A 17,751-nucleotide genomic window follows, 5' to 3' on the forward strand; every position below is an offset into this window, starting at 1 on the left:
AAAATTGGCACAAGTGTGTGAAAATAAGAGTGGGCCGATTTTAGTGTGCATACATATTCTCTCAAGTTCTTCCAAGGTGTTTTGGTGATTTGTGATTCCATTTGAGGCTTCCACACTATTGGGGCTATGCTCTTAAAGCTTGAAGACATCAAGCTACATCAAAAGGTATGTCATCTAACTAGAACTTTGTAGTATAGGTGCTTCATAATCTGCTAGTTAGGATGAAACCTTGGAATAGTTAACTTTTGCATGTATAATAGAGAAAACATAGATCCAAGGTTTATAGGGTTGCATGTACACCATATGGATTGTAAGGATGAGTTTTTCCACAAAGTTTTTTAAAATAAAAGGAAATTTTTAATTTTATTTATTTGAAGTATCCTTACAATGGCATTTGTGGAAAATTGTTGCTTATATGACTCCACTGACAGCAATATTGGAAAATGGATTTGATTCTTTCATTTGTGGTAGTGTCTAAATTTACCAAATCAGGAAAGTTGCTGATCGCCCAAGTTTCAATTGGACCGAAACTTGGAATCTTGCAAGTTGAATAGTATGATGAATGAGAACTTTCAAGCATTGCAAAATCAAGACTAATTACTTGTTCACATGGATGTGTGAGTCAAGTGAAGGACTAAAGGGATCGAGTACATATTCTCTTGCATTGGCCATGTCCACCACAAAGCTCGTTAAGACTATTTGATTTACTAAAGTTTAGTAAATATGGTTATACTTACAAGTTTAAGTATAATTCTGAAACATTGGAAAAGTCTCAATGTATGGCAGAACGAATGGGAAGAATCAAATTAGGCAGAAAGATAAAAGTTTCTCAAATCTGAAAAGATGGGAGAGTACTTTAGTATCATGTTTGTGATCATCTTAATGATTTAGAAATCATATCATAATTAGTCTTCTAAAGGTCATCTTAGTGCATTCTTATGACTAAGAAGAGGAGTCATGAATTGTTGAAATGGTTAGATCAGGAAGATGAGTCATACTTCGTTCCAAAACAATTCTTAGAGTCATACTCCAAGATTGTAACTTGAGTGACATATCTTAAAGAAAGGTTTAAAACACTTGTCAAATGTAAGAGTAAAAGTGTCCTACTCTTGTACATTTGAAATTGGTAAGTTGTGATGTTTTGGATAAAACAAAGACCAACTAAGGCCAATTGTGTGAAGTGTTTGTCTTGATAAAGAATCCGCACTATCTCTTGAATATTTGGCAAGATAGTCTTATATGTCAAGAGGATAGTGGGAGTCTTAAAGATCCTAAAAAGAATTTCAAGAACTAATCAAGAATAAAACCTGAGGTTCTTCACAAGCACACGACTTGAGGTTTATAACCTATCGTGTTGACATATTTTGTGCCCATTCCAGTTAAATTTGGCTTTGCATAGGAGTTCTGAAAGTTCTCAATTGGTTGCACAACAACTTGGAAGCAATGGCAGGCCCTGTACTGCCAGGTGGCAAGAAGTTAAGATTGCATAAGTTCAGTCCATATGAGTTTGGATTTGTCATTATCCTTGTCTTGTGACTATGGTTTTGACGATTCACATGGATAAGAACACATACACCATAAAATCTTAGGGTCATAAGGTTTCTCTCCGATTCATGAAAATGATGGTGAGGAAACACTTCCACCAAGTAGATTTGAAGCAGATGGCAAAAGATCTAAACAATTGAGACTATGATTACGGCATCCCTTTTCATAGTTCTGAAATTGTTTAGACACACATGCATGCTATCTAAGGAAAGGTGTATGATTTTGATAAAGTTTTATCAAAGCATCTCGTATCAGAAATCTGAACTTTGGTAAGAAAGTCAATAAAGTATTGATTTCTAGAAGTCCAGCTGATTTCCGAGTACATGTCAAAGCTAGTGGGAGCATAAGTGTTATGCTAATAATCATCATGTTAGTGGGAGCATGATAATTATTGTTAGTGTTGCAAGTTAGCAATGTTAATTATAGAAAACAAAAGTTTCAATTTGTGAGGCTGCAGGGATTGAAAAGTTGTTTTGCTATAATTAAGGGAGAGGATATACTTCATTTCAGTTCTAAAGGCTTAGATTGAGACCTTAATCATCCTTAGTCAAGAATATATATATGAATTTCATGTTGGATTGGTTCAACTTAAGGAAATTCTATATATTGCATTCTCAAAATTTGATTATGATTACGGAATCCCTCTTCATAGTTAAATTTTGAAAACATGGCAAATAAAAATATTGTAGCAAAAGACTGGTCTAGAATCATGTCTTTATGTGAGACATCATGAATCGTGTACCATTTGCTTTGGGTACAGGATCGATTGCATGTGCTATAATATTTGTCATTTCTAAATTTTTCCAAATGCCCAGAGGAATTAAGAAGGGAAAAGGTCTAGAATTGGATATGACTAAAATGATTAAGCAATTGTCGAGGACAATCTGAGGTTTACCAAAGATTAGTTGCTCGGGGACAGTTGGAAGTATAGTGCTAATTTTGGAAGGACCATATTGACATATTCTGAAAAGAGGCATCTCTTGTTCAGAAGTGATAGTCAAAATGAGAATATGGAGTTGTCTCCATAGGTGGAAGTTATCTGTGTAAGATTAGAAAACTTAATGCAAGAAGCATGTCCAAAGCAATGTACTTTGAATATGAGACTTAGTTTCCATGGAGTTGATCTCCATTGGAATACCTTATAATGACTGTTGACAAGTCTTTGTGACTTTGTACATATTCATTACAGGAGGGTCAGTGCATATAAGTTTAAAATCTAAACAGATTTCGATAAATGATAGGAATTTGAAATTCTCACATTTTTCGATAAGGATTTGGGAGTGTGAAATTAGAATCATTGAAATTATGTTCAATTGGTTTATTTCACAAAGTAAGGATCATAGACAAACATAGAGTGCATACTTGGTGTATGGCAAAGCTATTGTTTAAGAAAAACATAGTGTACATGCTTGGAGCATGGGACAACTAGTGTTTTTAATTCAAGTATAAAGTTGATAAAACCGAAACAATGAATAATGAGTAATCAGTATGGTGATAAATAAAAGTGTTTATTTATATTCATAGGGTTTGATACCATATTTGATTCATTTATTCTTGTGTTTCACTTTTCATGTTTTGACTTCCAGAATAACTAAGTCGCTCTTCCTGAATGATTAAGTTATTCAAACCATCCACAGTCGGTCATATGTTGGAAGTAGATATGAATCAAGACTGTCATGGGTTGGTTTGTAGAGGTCCAAGTTGGTGGACAAAGTGGTGCTACAACACTCATGAGTGCTCATAAGTTCTGAGTATTGGATTCAACCCGCGCTCATTTGAATCACTTCATGGATTTTATCACGAGTGATCATGAGACGATAATATCTTATATTCTTCAAACCTAGAGATATGAGTTGTTACTATGAGTTGGTTATACATTGATTGCACGAAAACGCATTTGGTAACTCGATGTTATAAAACGTGCCTTTGTGTATGATTCAACAAGTAGTAGAACAAGCCATATGAGTCGAAGTTTATCCATTCCTTTTACCTTCGGGATAAAAGCGATATATGTGGGCCCCTCGATGATTTAGCGATGACACATGTGAGTGCTTGGCCAAGCCAGGACTAATTTGATTTGTTCAATCAGTCAGTCATCATAAATCGAAAATCGGGAAACAACAAATGGACAGAGAGAATGATTATAATCCATGTCTCAGTCCATATGATATCTAGAATGGAGGAATATATGATCCCTTATCTAATGGACAAGTCATTGACAAGGTCAGAGTTCGACAGCGGCTTTAAGAGCTACGATTGCCAGTTAGGTTTTGAAGTCATACTTAATAATAGTTTTAGACTTATCCAAGTGGGAGACTGTTGGATTAATGTCTAAGTCCATAACTATATTTGGTATGTACTTGACCCGACCCGGCATGGTCCATTTGGGTTGCACTTCACCGGCACAATTTATATGGATAGTCTTTTGAGAATAGTATATTTATGATTTATATTAATATATTATAAGTTCTAATATATTAGTATGGAATCATATTATTTAATTAGTATTGATCAAGAATTAATTTAGAATTAATTAAGTGATCAAAAAGAACTAATTAAATATGGACTCTTATATATATGGAATGGGCCAAGTTCATTTAGGTTGGGCTAAGCTTTCATGGATGGTCCATGGAGCTTTTAACCCATGGATCCTATGTAAATGAAAGGTCATGGGTATTAGGGTTTACATGGATGTAACCCTAATCCTCCATAATATATAAAGGGGTCCTTGGCTCACAAAATTGGCACAAGTGTGTGAAAATAAGAGTGGGCCGATTTTAGTGTGCATACATATTCTCTCAAGTTCTTCCAAGGTGTTTTGGTGATTTGTGATTCCATTTGAGGCTTCCACACTATTGGGGATAAGCTCTTAAAGCTTGAAGACATCAAGCTACATCAAAAGGTATGTCATCTAACTAGAACTTTGTAGTATAGGTGCTTTATAATATGCTAGTTAGGATGAAACCTTGGAATAGTTAATATTTGCATGTATAATAGAGAAAACATAGATCCAAGGTTTATAGGGTTGCATGTACACCATAGGAGTGTTAGAATGCTCAAAACCCAACAATTTATTCTCATTCACAATTTATTCGGTATAGATTAGAAAGAAATGTAGTTTATCCAGAAAGACATCATTACCCATTCAACCACTTTACCCATTCATAATAACTTAATGAGGGGGGGGGGGGGAATAGAAACAAACAATTTACTAATTTAGAGAGAGAGAGAGAGAGAGAGTCATTAATCGAAAATGATATGTAAGACACTACATATATATGATTTATCAAAGTACCAAATTACCACTAATAAAACATTGAACAACTAACTTAACAACTTTACATCGGGAATTTACCAAACTACCCTTCTAAATATTTACAAAGCTAACTATGTTGTCTAATACGAAGACATGTGTAATGAACACGAGAATATACTTTTTTTGATTATTAGTTTCTCGTTATTTGTATTCTGACCAATTTCATCAAAAATTTATGAAAAATATTGAAATATGTAACTCCTTTGCAAAGTGACTCATATTATAAGCAGTTGTAGCTTCATACACAACATCCATTTTTCTTTAAAAGATTAATCTTTATTTTACACAAGTTAAGCACTATAAAATATGCATAAAACAAGTTCTTTTTATGTGCTAACAAACGGCATTCTTTTATGCATAAATGTTTTCAGTTACTTATTTCCTACATGTTAGTACATTCCAAATGAAAGAAAAGGTGATGCCTATCAAGCGTTGATGTCAAACTATCTAATTATTGTAAAAACATTTGATATGAATCTTGTTTGGGAAAGAGCGGCAATGTTTTATACATGTTTTAGAACTGATGAGACAATGAATCAAGTATTGAACGAATTAGAGTGTAAATTCAAAGTAGAATTGAAAGATTTGAACACCGATGTAAATATGATCTGTTTGGCTCTATTACGCTTTTGCAAATTTTACAGAGTACAATGAATATTTTGTAAAGACTCTGTTACTAAGACACTAGTAACCACTCCTATTTATAGAAGAGAAAAGCGTACAAAAAATATACTAAGGACTAAACATGAAGCTTCGAATATTATGCCCTAGTAAAATACATTACAAAAATGTTCGAAGACCCTAAATACAAACTTCGACTATTACAACATTTCGACCCTAACAATCTCCCCCTTTGTAATCAAAGTCGAAGTCTTCAGTTTGTAAGTAGAGTAATGGAGTACAGCAAAACTCTTCGAACCTCAGTATACCAAGAAATAATTTTCTTCAATTCCTTCTTGTCTCCTTCATTGTTCTTTTTGCAGTGGTTCATACGAACAATCAAGTTCGTATATTGAGATGTAGAATATCTCTCCACTTCGCTAGCTTGGAACAAAAACCGCTTCGCTTTTCCAGCTTTATCCTTTCCAGCAAAAACTATTCCAAATGGCTTTAAACATATTTCTCCATCAGCATATTTCTTTAACTCAGTCTGAGTCAACGAAGGAGCCATTGGAACTTTTACTTCCATTCCCTTTACAGTAGCCAACTCCACATCAGTCAGTGCTAGGCACTCATAATAATTCTCAATGAAGATTTTGATGTTAGCAACTCCAAGTTTGAATTCCTCTGGATCTGTGTTTTGCAGAAAAGAAAAGGATTTGTCTTTCAGAAGCAATGCCACTTGTATAAGGTCATACAAGTTCATCAGAGGAAAATCTGCAATAGTGAATTCGCATGTTTTTCCATTTGCCCTGGCCACAACATATTTAACATTTTGAACAATGTTTTCAAAGACCACATCCTTTTTCATGCTTATCACCTTCTTGATCTTGATCAGTGACCAAACATCCTCGGGGGCTTTGCCAAGTACTGCATGAAAACGAATTTTCATATGAGTCCCTTCATCTTTTTCTTTGAAATTCCCTTCAGCTTTGAACTGAGGCATGATGAACATCATCTCATTTATAGGGAAATCCAACTGGCATGCATCAGTGTTTGTAACCACATAACTCTGTTTTGGCTTCTTATCAAATGAGTACATGTGATTAAAAGCAACCAAGGCTTCGATTGTTTCATAGTTGTAATGTTTTGCTGGATCACCTTTATTCATGCCCTTCGGATCACCAGCCCTCTGAGTCATGATGCTTTGAATAAGCCTCATTTTCTCGAGTTCAGCTTCAGCTTCAGCCTTCTTTTCTTCTTTAGATTTTTCAACCAGAATTGATTTTCCTTTGTCTTTCGAAGCAGATTTTTCAGTTACGTCTTTTAGCTTCGAACCACTTCCACCAGATTCCAAAGGTTTACCAATTACAATTCCTTTCGAAATTGTTCTTGTAATTGGTAATGTTGTTACGATTGTTGAGGTCACTGGTTGAGCAGACACAATTACTGGTTTTGTTGAAGGGATGCTAGATGGAAATACCTTGCCCACCACTTTCGCTTCTTCTTCTGTTGACTTCCTTTCTCCCCCTTGCACCCCTGTGAAAACAGGAGGTGCAGTAGTTGTGGGAAGAAGACCGGATATGCGAACTAGTGGAGCAAGTTGCTTGTTAAGTATGGCTTCGAACTGCACAAACTTCTGGGATAAAAATTCTGGAGTAATCAACGGTGACGAAACCGGTTTCGTTGAGATCTCCTTCAACTCCTTTAACAACTTGATCACACCTTCAAAATTTTCACTTTCAGACTTGGAGATTTGAGTTATTTGAGGACTCAAACCTTCGTATAGCTTGACAAATCGAGTGACAGCATCACAAATGATATCGACCTTCTGATTCAAGGACGCATAATCATGTTGAACAGATAGAATTTCCTTTTTCATGTCTTCACGAAGTTCGTGAATTTGGGAGTTAACATCCTCCCTCACTTTCTTGACTTCCTGAACAAAAAGAACATGTCGTTCTTTTGTTATGCTTCGCAGATCCTTAACTTCTCCCATAAAATCAGATCTGAGAGTTTTAACACGAAGCTCAGAATTCTGATCTGTGTAATCAACCTTTTCTAAAATAACAGACTCTGAGACTCTGAGACGTATACACAGCCTGTCATTATCCTCTTAATAGAATTGTAACCGTTAGAACCCTTCGAATGGAGGCAAGGCTCTTTCACTTTTGGGATAAAAAGCGAAGTTATTTGCCAGATGTTCGAAATCATCAGCCTGATTTGGTATTACTCAGAACCTCAAGGATTTCGTGTGTGTAGTGTGCCAAAGAAAGTTTAGACAAGAAACAACAAAAAAAAAAATTTTTTTTTTTTTAATTTTGTGATGTCAAAAATTTAATTTGACACGAAGGCAATTAAACCCCGGGCAAAGGTTGCTTCGTTAATCATCAAGAGAGATGATCAACAGCTTGTGTATGTTCCCGTGAATTACAATCGAATATTTTTTGATAAGTATCAAAGGGCTTCTTTTAAGAATGCTTCGTGGGTAGGTTCAAAATTTCGTTACATGTCAACCTAAACATAAGGTGATAAAGTGTAACAGAAATTACTTGTATGACTAGTGTAGTCAGTGACAAGTCGGCTTTGAAAAATTTTAACATGACTAGGACATTCGAATGAAACTCACACGGAAATCATATTCATAAAAAAATTTGTATACTGGATCTTGTTGGGTAACAAACATCGTGGGTTTCGAATGCTTGATCAAGACCACTCATTCGAAAGGAATATGATTTGGAGTTTCGAACATTGGTACAGAAACAAAAGTTTCGTATATATCTGGAACAATGTTCCCCGTCAATTCCTTAATTTGTAAGATTTTCGGGTTTCACTTCCATCACGGACTCATGATGTCAGATCATAAACACAGAGTTTTTATATATCTAAGTCTCGATGGGTTTGATCAGAGACCTCTCGGATATACGTCTTTGTGTGTGATCGTGTAAGAATGTTTTGGATGAAAACGATTGGTGTAAGACACGAAAAGTACCTCTGTTATGTTTTGGACCAAACAGGAAACTCTTAACTCATTGTGAGAAGAGTAAGGTAGCTCAGAGACTAATGTGAATATAAGCCTGATTGGGAAGAAATTTCGTACGAAACATTTCATTAAGGCTTTCGTACACACACATTGAGTCATGGAGGCTTTGGACGACATGCAGCAGCATGCTTCTAGGGACAACCTAACTAATTCGAATAATGAGAAACATATCAATTCATACGAAAAATTTTACCTGACCCTAAAACTGCCTGCATTGTCCCCTCTGAATCATCATCATAATCTGCAACAAAAGTCTAAAAATAAAAATATTTTTGTTGTTTTGAATTTTTTTTTTCTAAAATAAAGACCGAACAAACGAAAATCTTTTTGGATTTTTGATTTTTCGAAAATTTAAAGACAAAACAAAAGAAAATCTTTTTGAATTTTTGATTTTTCGAAAATTTAAAGACAAAACAAAAGAAAATCTTTTTGAATTTGTTGCAAACAGACGAATATTTGGCATTCCTTGAAGAGTGACAAATGTACGAATTCGAAGCGTTCGAAGCGTTGACTATGAACAGTAACCATTAACTCAATGCTGAAAATAAATGACAATCATGCGAATTCGAAGCGGTCGAAGCGTTGACTATGAACAGTAACCACTAACTCAACACTGAAAATAAGTGACAATCATGCGAATTCGAAGCGGTCGAAGCGTTGACCATGAACAGTAACCTCTGAATGTTGAATGACTTTGTGTTATCTTTTATTCAGCGCCTCTGATTCATTCTTTTTCGCCTATCATTCTTCTTTTTCGCATGGAACATAATTGCCATCGATCATTCCAAGACCTTCTATTATTCGCATTAGAGATTTTTCATCCAAAGCTTTCGTGAATATATCAGCTAACTGATCAGTTGTTTTCACGAAATGTACTTCAATGTTTCCATCCTCCACGTGATCTTTAATGAAATGATAACGAAGAGCTATGTGTTTAGTCTTCGAATGCTGCACAGGATTATGACAAATTCTTATTGCACTTTGAGAATCACAATATAATGGAATCTTTTTCATATTAATTGCATAATCACGCAATTGACTTTGGATCCATATTATTTGCGAAGTGCAAGCAGCAGCAACCACATATTCTGCTTCAACTGTGGAAATTGACACACACGTTTGCTTTTTCGACTGCCAGTTGACTAATTTGCCATCAAGAAATTGACATCCTCCACTTGTGCTTTTTCGATCAAGATTACAACTGTCACACCCCGCTAAAGCGGAAACGCAAGATATGACAGCGATAACGGTTTCATTGCAAAAGATAAAGATACATCACCATAGCAATATTCAAAAGTTTACAACCCATAGCTTAATAGAAACAAGTACAAGTTTTTCCAAAATAACATTGTTCAAAATATAACTTCATAAATAACTTCAACACGATGCAGCATGCTCTATGATGATGAATCTTTATATCCACTTACTAATTATTTCCTGAAAAAGCATGTAAAACAAGCGTCAACTATGAAAATAGTTGGTGAGTTCACAAGTTTATAAAATCAAGATTTTGAATAAGGCTTTTCATAAATACAAGTACATTGTTTTAATGAGAAACAAAGTTGATTGCTATTATTGATAACAAGTTTATTGCTATAACGAGAAACGAGTTTGTATGTGTATGAGCAAACAATGAGTCTCAACCAAACCTATGACTGAAGCCCTATCAAGATCTATGCTTATCGTTCCATAGATGAATATGGTATCATGCACTCCAGCAATAGGGCGAGTGAGGAGTTGTCAATTCCTAATAGCGCTATCCATAATGACCATTGGCTCAAAGAGTTAATGGTTAGAGATAAGGGAAGGGCCTTAGTACGATAAGTTCTCATGTTCCGTGTTGCATAGACATACATAGAGAGACATAGTAATAAAATAGCAATCATGTTTGATACAAATCAATTTAAATACAACATTCAAATAATAGTTTTTCGGGACATGCTTTTCCACCCCAAAACATAAAAAAACCGAAAATAGGGGAGTGGTGAATACTCACAATGTTTCGAGTAGGTACAAGTGGTGCCTCGGAATACACCAACGTCTTAATACCGGGATCCTACGACATCAAACACACACTAGTGAGTTTCCATGTCGAAACCTAATGCTAATATACTAAACTCTACATATAGTGAAATGCCAATTTTATGTTTTAATATTGGATTTTATATTAATTGGTTACAAATTTTCTGAAATGATGAAATTCTAATAGTCATGCAATTAATACTATTTGGGATATTAATTTTCCAGATTTAGTAATATAAATTTGAGAGAATTTCAACACATTAAAAGGTGTTTTAAATTCCTAAAAATGTAAAATATTATCAAACAGTTTCCAAAAATTGTCAAACCTTGTATTTTCATTCTAAATACAATAGAGGTTTTTCAGAAAATTTTCCTTGGATTTTTGATATGATTAACTATTTTTTTCTAAATTTTTTAAGCCTTCATAACAACATAAATTCATGAAAAATAGTATTAAAAGCATAAAAATTCCCAAACTTTTTATAATACTGCCATTAGGCATACTTGAGCTGGGAAAAAATATAAAAATGGATTTCTAAACTGTTTAACCCAATTTTATGATTTTTGTGCATTTATTCTAATAAAAATTAAAATAAATAGAAAACAGTTTCCAAAATTACCCAAACTTTTTCTATTACTGTTATTAAGTATTATTAAACTAGGAAAAATATAAAAATTGATTTCCAACTGTTTAACCCAAATTTTATGATTTTTGAGCATTTATTCTAATAAAAATTGAAATAAATAGAAAACAGTTTCCAAAATTACCCAAAATTTTTGTAACACTGTTATTATACATACAGAAACTGTGAAAAATATAAAAGATATTTTTTAGTTGTTCTTTCTATTTTTCTTTGTTTTATTCTCTTAAATAATCATTAATTGGAGAATAAATAATAAACAGTTAAAGTAAATTACCAAAAAATTTTGTAACATCATTTACAGTGTAAATAACCTGGGAAAAATACCAAAGGTGGTTTTCATATTGTATAATCCGATTTTGTGTATTTAAGTGTATTTAATCTTAGAAACTAGGAGAAAAATAGTATACAGAAGAGAAAAATCATCAAAAATTTTATGTAGCCTCGTAATGTACTACAAGGTGTTCTAGTAAATTTGCATGAATTTTGGATGAGCAGAACTAGATTTTCTATTTTTAGGCCATTATAAATACAAAAATCGGGGAAAAATAGAAATGCATTATGAAAAATTCTGAAATTATTTTTCTGAGTCTCCCACCTCTGGTAAGAGCTGCGAAAATTGTTAGATACAATTTTCACACTCTCTAAAGTGGTTTTGCGATTTATTGGAACCAAACAAAAAGAAAATCAAAAGTCATACTAAACAGAAACATAAATCGATAAAACTTAATGAGAGGTCATTATTCACCATAGGGGTCATCCACGAATTTAATCAGGATTTATAGACCTCTGGAAGTATTTTATGTGATTTATGCCCTTGTTTTCTTGTAACAATTTTAATAAATCAAGGAAATGATAAAAACTCTTGGGATTTTCCAGATGTTCATATTACCTTAATGGGAATCTGGAAAACTTTTTATTTTGAACAGAAAAGAACTTTTAGATATTTTTATAGACAAAATCATTTACATGCACTATTAACAATGTACTTTGATCATCAAGCTCTTTAGCTTGGTGTTCATCACATGCATCACGGTTTGAAGACCATGCATGGACATATGTTTGTCATAGTGATGTTTTTAAAGGAAATACTTGAATGCATAAGGTGTATGAACCTTTAAAACTTGTAAAAATCCGTATTTTAGTGTTTGACATAGGTTTTGGTCCTTGGATTTCATCATTAAACAACATGCATGTTGTTCTTGGGTGAAACCCTACCACCATCATCATCAAACTCGACATTCATGGATATGTTCATGAATGTTCATAAAGAATGGTGTAGAAGAATGAAAAGTGCAAGAAAACTCTTTAAAACAAGAAAGAAAAGTGAGGGATGATGAGGGATTTTCGTGAATACCTTGAAGAACAACCTTAGAAGATGAAGATTTGAGTGTTGAGAGGTGTTCTTGGCTGGAGATTTTCGTGGGTTTGGAGAGAGGAAGAGAGAGTTTGAGTGTTGTAAAGAGTGGAGTGTGAGAGAGAGTGAAAGGGAAGTTGAAGTGTAAGAGAGGGATAAAATGATTAAGATTTTTGGGGAAAAGAGAGCATGGGAGAGAGTATGGACGAAATTTATGAGTATAAGAGAGGTCCTCTCTCTCCTAATTCACATTTATATAATTTCCCCTTAATTTTTATAAAACCCCAACTTTTATAAAAAGGCTTCTTTATTTAATTCTTGATTTATTAAAAATCTTTGTTTTTAACTAATAAATTATGATTAATGTTTGATAATTAAATTTTTATGTCTTTCATTATATCCCATAACTTAATTATTTAAATTTGATATAATGAGGTTCATAACAAATCTTATAGGGTTTTTAGGTTTTAAAGTTTATAAATTTGGATTTTTGGGTTCTTTAGGGCTTTTGGAACTTTGTTAGATATTTACCATCATAATGAAATGAAATTAGAAAATTTTAATTTATTTTTAAGGTTTTGATACTCTTTTTCAATTGTAACAAATGTTTGGAGTTTATTCTAATTCGGATATCGGCATTTCCTACAGTAGCTAAACAACTTACTAGAATCGTAAGAGTCAAGTATATTAGTCCTAGATTTTAGTTGGATCCTAGTTCATGCAAGATTTTGACCTAATTTATACTACTAGGCCATGGCATGTTGTGCATGTATGGTTTTTATAAAAAGATGCATGAGTCCGAGAATGACCTGAATTTGACAGTTGTCACAACAACCACCCAAGTCTGCATCTGAGTATGCTTGAACGAAGAATCCAGTTTTCGAAGGATACCACAATCCTAACGAAATTGTGCCTTTAAGGTAACGAAAAATATTCTTCACTGCAGTAAGATGTGGTTCGCGTGGATTAATCTGATACCTAGCACAATTACACACAGAAAACATGATATCAGGTCTACTTGCTGTTAGATAAAGTAATGAACCAATCATGCTCCTATACAACGTTATATCAACAGCAGGTTTGTCCAACGATGGTGTTAGCTTTATGCCTGTTGCCATTGGTACACGAAGCTTTGTGCTATTCGTCAATCCAAACTTTTCTAACAGATTTTTCGTATATTTTTCCTGATTAATGAAAATCCCTTCTCTGTTTTGACGAATATTCAATCCAAGGAAATTATTGATTTTTCTCATCATGCTCATTTCAAATTTGCTTTTCATCAATTCTTCGAATTCTCTAGACAAAGCAGGGTCAGTCGAGCCAAAAATAATATCATCAACATAAATTTGAACAAGCATTAGATGATTCCCCACTTTCTTTCAAAATAATGTGGGATCAACTGATCCTTGTTTAAATTTAGATTGTTTCAAAAATGATGTAAGTGTTGCATACCATGCTCTTGGTGCTTGTTTCAGACCATAAACCGCCTTATCTAAAATATAAACATGATTAGGATATTCTTCGTTAATAAAACCTGGGGGTTGTTCCACATAAACTGTTTCTTCAAGCACTCCATTGAGAAATGCACATTTCACGTCCATTTGATAAACATCAAAATCTTTGTGAGCTGCATAAGCCAAAAATATTCGAACCGCCTCGAGTCTTGCGACAGGGGCAAAAGTTTCTTCATAGTCGATTCCTTCTTGTTGTGAATATCCTTTTACAACAAGTCTGGCTTTATTTCGAATAATGTTTCCATCTTTGTCGGTTTTATTTTTAAAAATCCATTTTAACCCGACAATCGAAACATTTTCAGGTTTATGAATTAATCTCCAAACCTTGTTTCGTTCGAATTCAGACAACTCCGATTTCATTGCAACAACCCAATCTGAGTGTTCCATTGCATTCTTAATTGTTTTTGGTTCAATTTTAGAGATGAAAACATTAAACATGCAAAATTCTTGATGAGTATTCAATACCTCATTCTTTGCACGAATTTGAGCTCTTGTCAGAACTCCCTCTTGTGGATTCCCAATAACTTGATCCTTCGGATGGTCTCTTGTCCATTTTTCCATGGGTGGATATGCTGGATCAAATTCCAAAGGGGCATCTTCGTATATTTCATCATTTTCTGAGCCTGCATTCGAACAAGCATCATCAACATTATGCTCCCCCTCAACAACATGCTCCCCCTCAATTTCAGCATTCAATTGTTCTTTCTCCCCCTCGAAAGAATGTTCTTCATCATCTAAAGTATTCGAATCCAATTGTTCCCCCTCCAGTGGACTATCACTCATAGTTTCGCCTTCTTGAGGAGTCGATGGTGAATCATCAGTAAGTTTTGAAAATTCTGGTATGTGATTATCAGGAGCATGAACTTCAGCATCAACTGCATGATCTGAAATTCCAAAAATCAAATCATAATTAGTATCATCCATTTGTATAGATTCAGTTTCAACTTGTGTTTCTTGTAAAATTGGATGATTCGTAAATCTATGCTCATTTGATTTAACATAATAATCATCGAATGTGAGATTGAACGTTTCTTCCACTTTTCGTGTTCGCTTATTTAACACTCGATATGCCACTGAATTGTGCGAATATCCAAGAAAAATTCCTTCATCAGCTTTTGCTTGAAACTTCGAAAGATGATCCTTGAGATTCATAATAAAACACCTACATCCGAAAATATGAAAAAACTTCACATTAGGTTTACGATTATTCAGAATTTCGTATGGTGTAATATTAAATCGACGATGAATGAACGATCTGTTTTGAGTAAAACATGCAGCTGAAACAGCTTCAGCCCATAGATATTGAGGTAAATTCGCATATGCCAACATGGTTCTTGCTGCTTCGCATGATGAGCGATTCCTTCGTTCTACAACACCATTTTGTTGTGGTGTATATGGAGATGAAAAATTATGCGAAATTCCTTTGTCCACCAAAAATGAATCAAGAACTTTGTTCTTAAATTCAGTTCCATGATCACTCTTGATTTTTCTAACAGTCTTCTTCAACGTGGTTTCCATCTTTTTGATAAAGTCAATCATAATTTGTGCAACTTCGGATTTGAGCCTGAGAAAATAAACCCACGTAAATCTGGAAAAATCGTCAACAATAACTAAAATGTACCGTTTATTGTTGAGAGTTGAAACAGTCGAAGGACCACACAAATCAATATGTATCAACTCAAGAGGTGCAACAATTTTCGAATCAATTGTGATTGGATGACCTTGTTTATGTTGCTTGCCAACTTCACAAGCTGCACATAAAGAATCATTGTCAAATTTAAGTACAGGTAAACCTCTTACCAGATCTTGTACCACAAGTTTATTTATGTTTCGAAAGTTGAGATGTGAAAGTCTTCGATGCCATAACCAGCTTAAATCAGATGTAGCTTTCGAAAGAAGACATACTGCTGGTTTACCTACAATTGGATTGATGTCCAAAGTGAACATGTCACTTTTCCTTTTAGATTTCAGTAATATTTTGTTTGTGTTAACATTCGAAATAACACTTCCTTCTTTGTTGAAAAGAACTTGATTGCCAGTGCCCACAACAAGTTGAGAAACACTAATCAAGTTATGTTGAAGACCTTCAACATATGCAACACGATTCACTGTGAATTGTCCATTTGTGATTTTTCCATATCCCATGACTTGACACTTTTGATTGTTCCCAAACTTTACTACTCCAGCATTTTTGAGACTTCGAAAATCTCTTAAATTCTCCTTCTTTCCAGTCATGTGACGAGAGCAACCACTATCAATGTACCATTTGTTATCATATTGCTCGTCACACAATACCTGCAATCAATGAAAAATTTTAAGTACCCAAGGCTTTTTGGGTCCTTGGAAATTAGATTTCAATTTCGAATGAAATGAAGAACTTTTAACCCAATCACAAACTTTGGTTTTGAGACTATCAATTAAGTTCACTTCATCATCTAAAGGAACTGAAACATAAGTGTTTGATAGTTTCGAATGTTCACTGACTTTTCCCTTCGCATCTTGAGTTTGTGATTGAACAGTCTTCGCTTTTGTAACAGGTCTCCATGTTTTGACTGAGATATTCGAATCCTTAGATGATGAGCTGCCATTCGAAGAAGTATTGACATACTTTTCGTATGCTTCATGAATTTGCTCTTATGAATATTTATTTGATTGATACATTTTTCCTCTTCCGTCAAGCCAATGATCAATGTTCTTCCTTGAAGTCATTCCTTTTTCCCGTGACGTCCTCATAGTTTCTTTCTTTGTGTAATTAGGAAAATTTGGCTTTTGAGGTACAAAATCAACTTTGGGTTTGGTAACATAAGAGTAAGCATAGGATGTATCAATTTTTGATTTAAAATGTTGACGTTGAAAAACTTTTTGATTTGAATTGGATCTTTCTGAAAAATCTCTTGTTTTGTTAGTTTCAGAAACTTTCGAAAACTTTGTTTGCTTATGTACTTCAGACCTTGTTTGATTTGATTGAGATGATTGTTGAGTTTTTGAATAAGAATCATTTTTAACGTTGAAAACCTTTTTGATGGATTGTGATTCAGACATCTTTTGAGACTCAATATTTTGCCAAAATATTTTCTTTCGTGCTTGTCTTTTTGAAATGTTGTTTTCCTTTGAAAATTTGTCAATTTGATCTTTAAATTCTTTAGAGTTTAATTTGACAACTTTTTCATTTTCCTTTTCAACACGAATTACTTTCTCTTTTTCAACTTTTGATTTTTCAACCCATTGTTTTTGTGGTTTTTGTCGTTGAAAAATATATGAATTCTTCGTTAAGTTGTTTTCAACTGTGTTTTGATTTGCGAAAAAACCTTCCTCAGTTGTTTTTGAATTATCCTCCTCAACCATCTTCTTGAACTCTGGTTTGATATTCTCAACATTTCCGGTAGTTACGAAAACTTGATTTGGAAAAATGACATCATCTGTGCATTTAAAATTTGGAAAAACCACCGTGTTTTTTCAAGATAATGTTCACCTTTTTCATTCATCACTTTTTCAAACTTTTGTGTATCACCATACACTTGGTCAACAACTATTCGTGGAATTACTTCTTTCTTTGAAGATTTCTTTTCTTTCGAAACTTTCTCTACATCTTCATCATCACTATCATCAGTTTGGTAATCTTTGAGATCCACGAAGTTCATTTCACTAACTTTCGAAGTTGAGGGAATATCAGTTTCTTTCTCAACTATCAAATCCTTAACTTTTTCTTTCCC

Source organism: Lactuca virosa, chromosome 3 (genome assembly GCF_052849685.1).
Source record: "Lactuca virosa cultivar CGN04683 chromosome 3, Lactuca_virosa_CGN04683_v6, whole genome shotgun sequence".
In the NCBI taxonomy this organism is placed as follows: domain Eukaryota; kingdom Viridiplantae; phylum Streptophyta; class Magnoliopsida; order Asterales; family Asteraceae; genus Lactuca; species Lactuca virosa.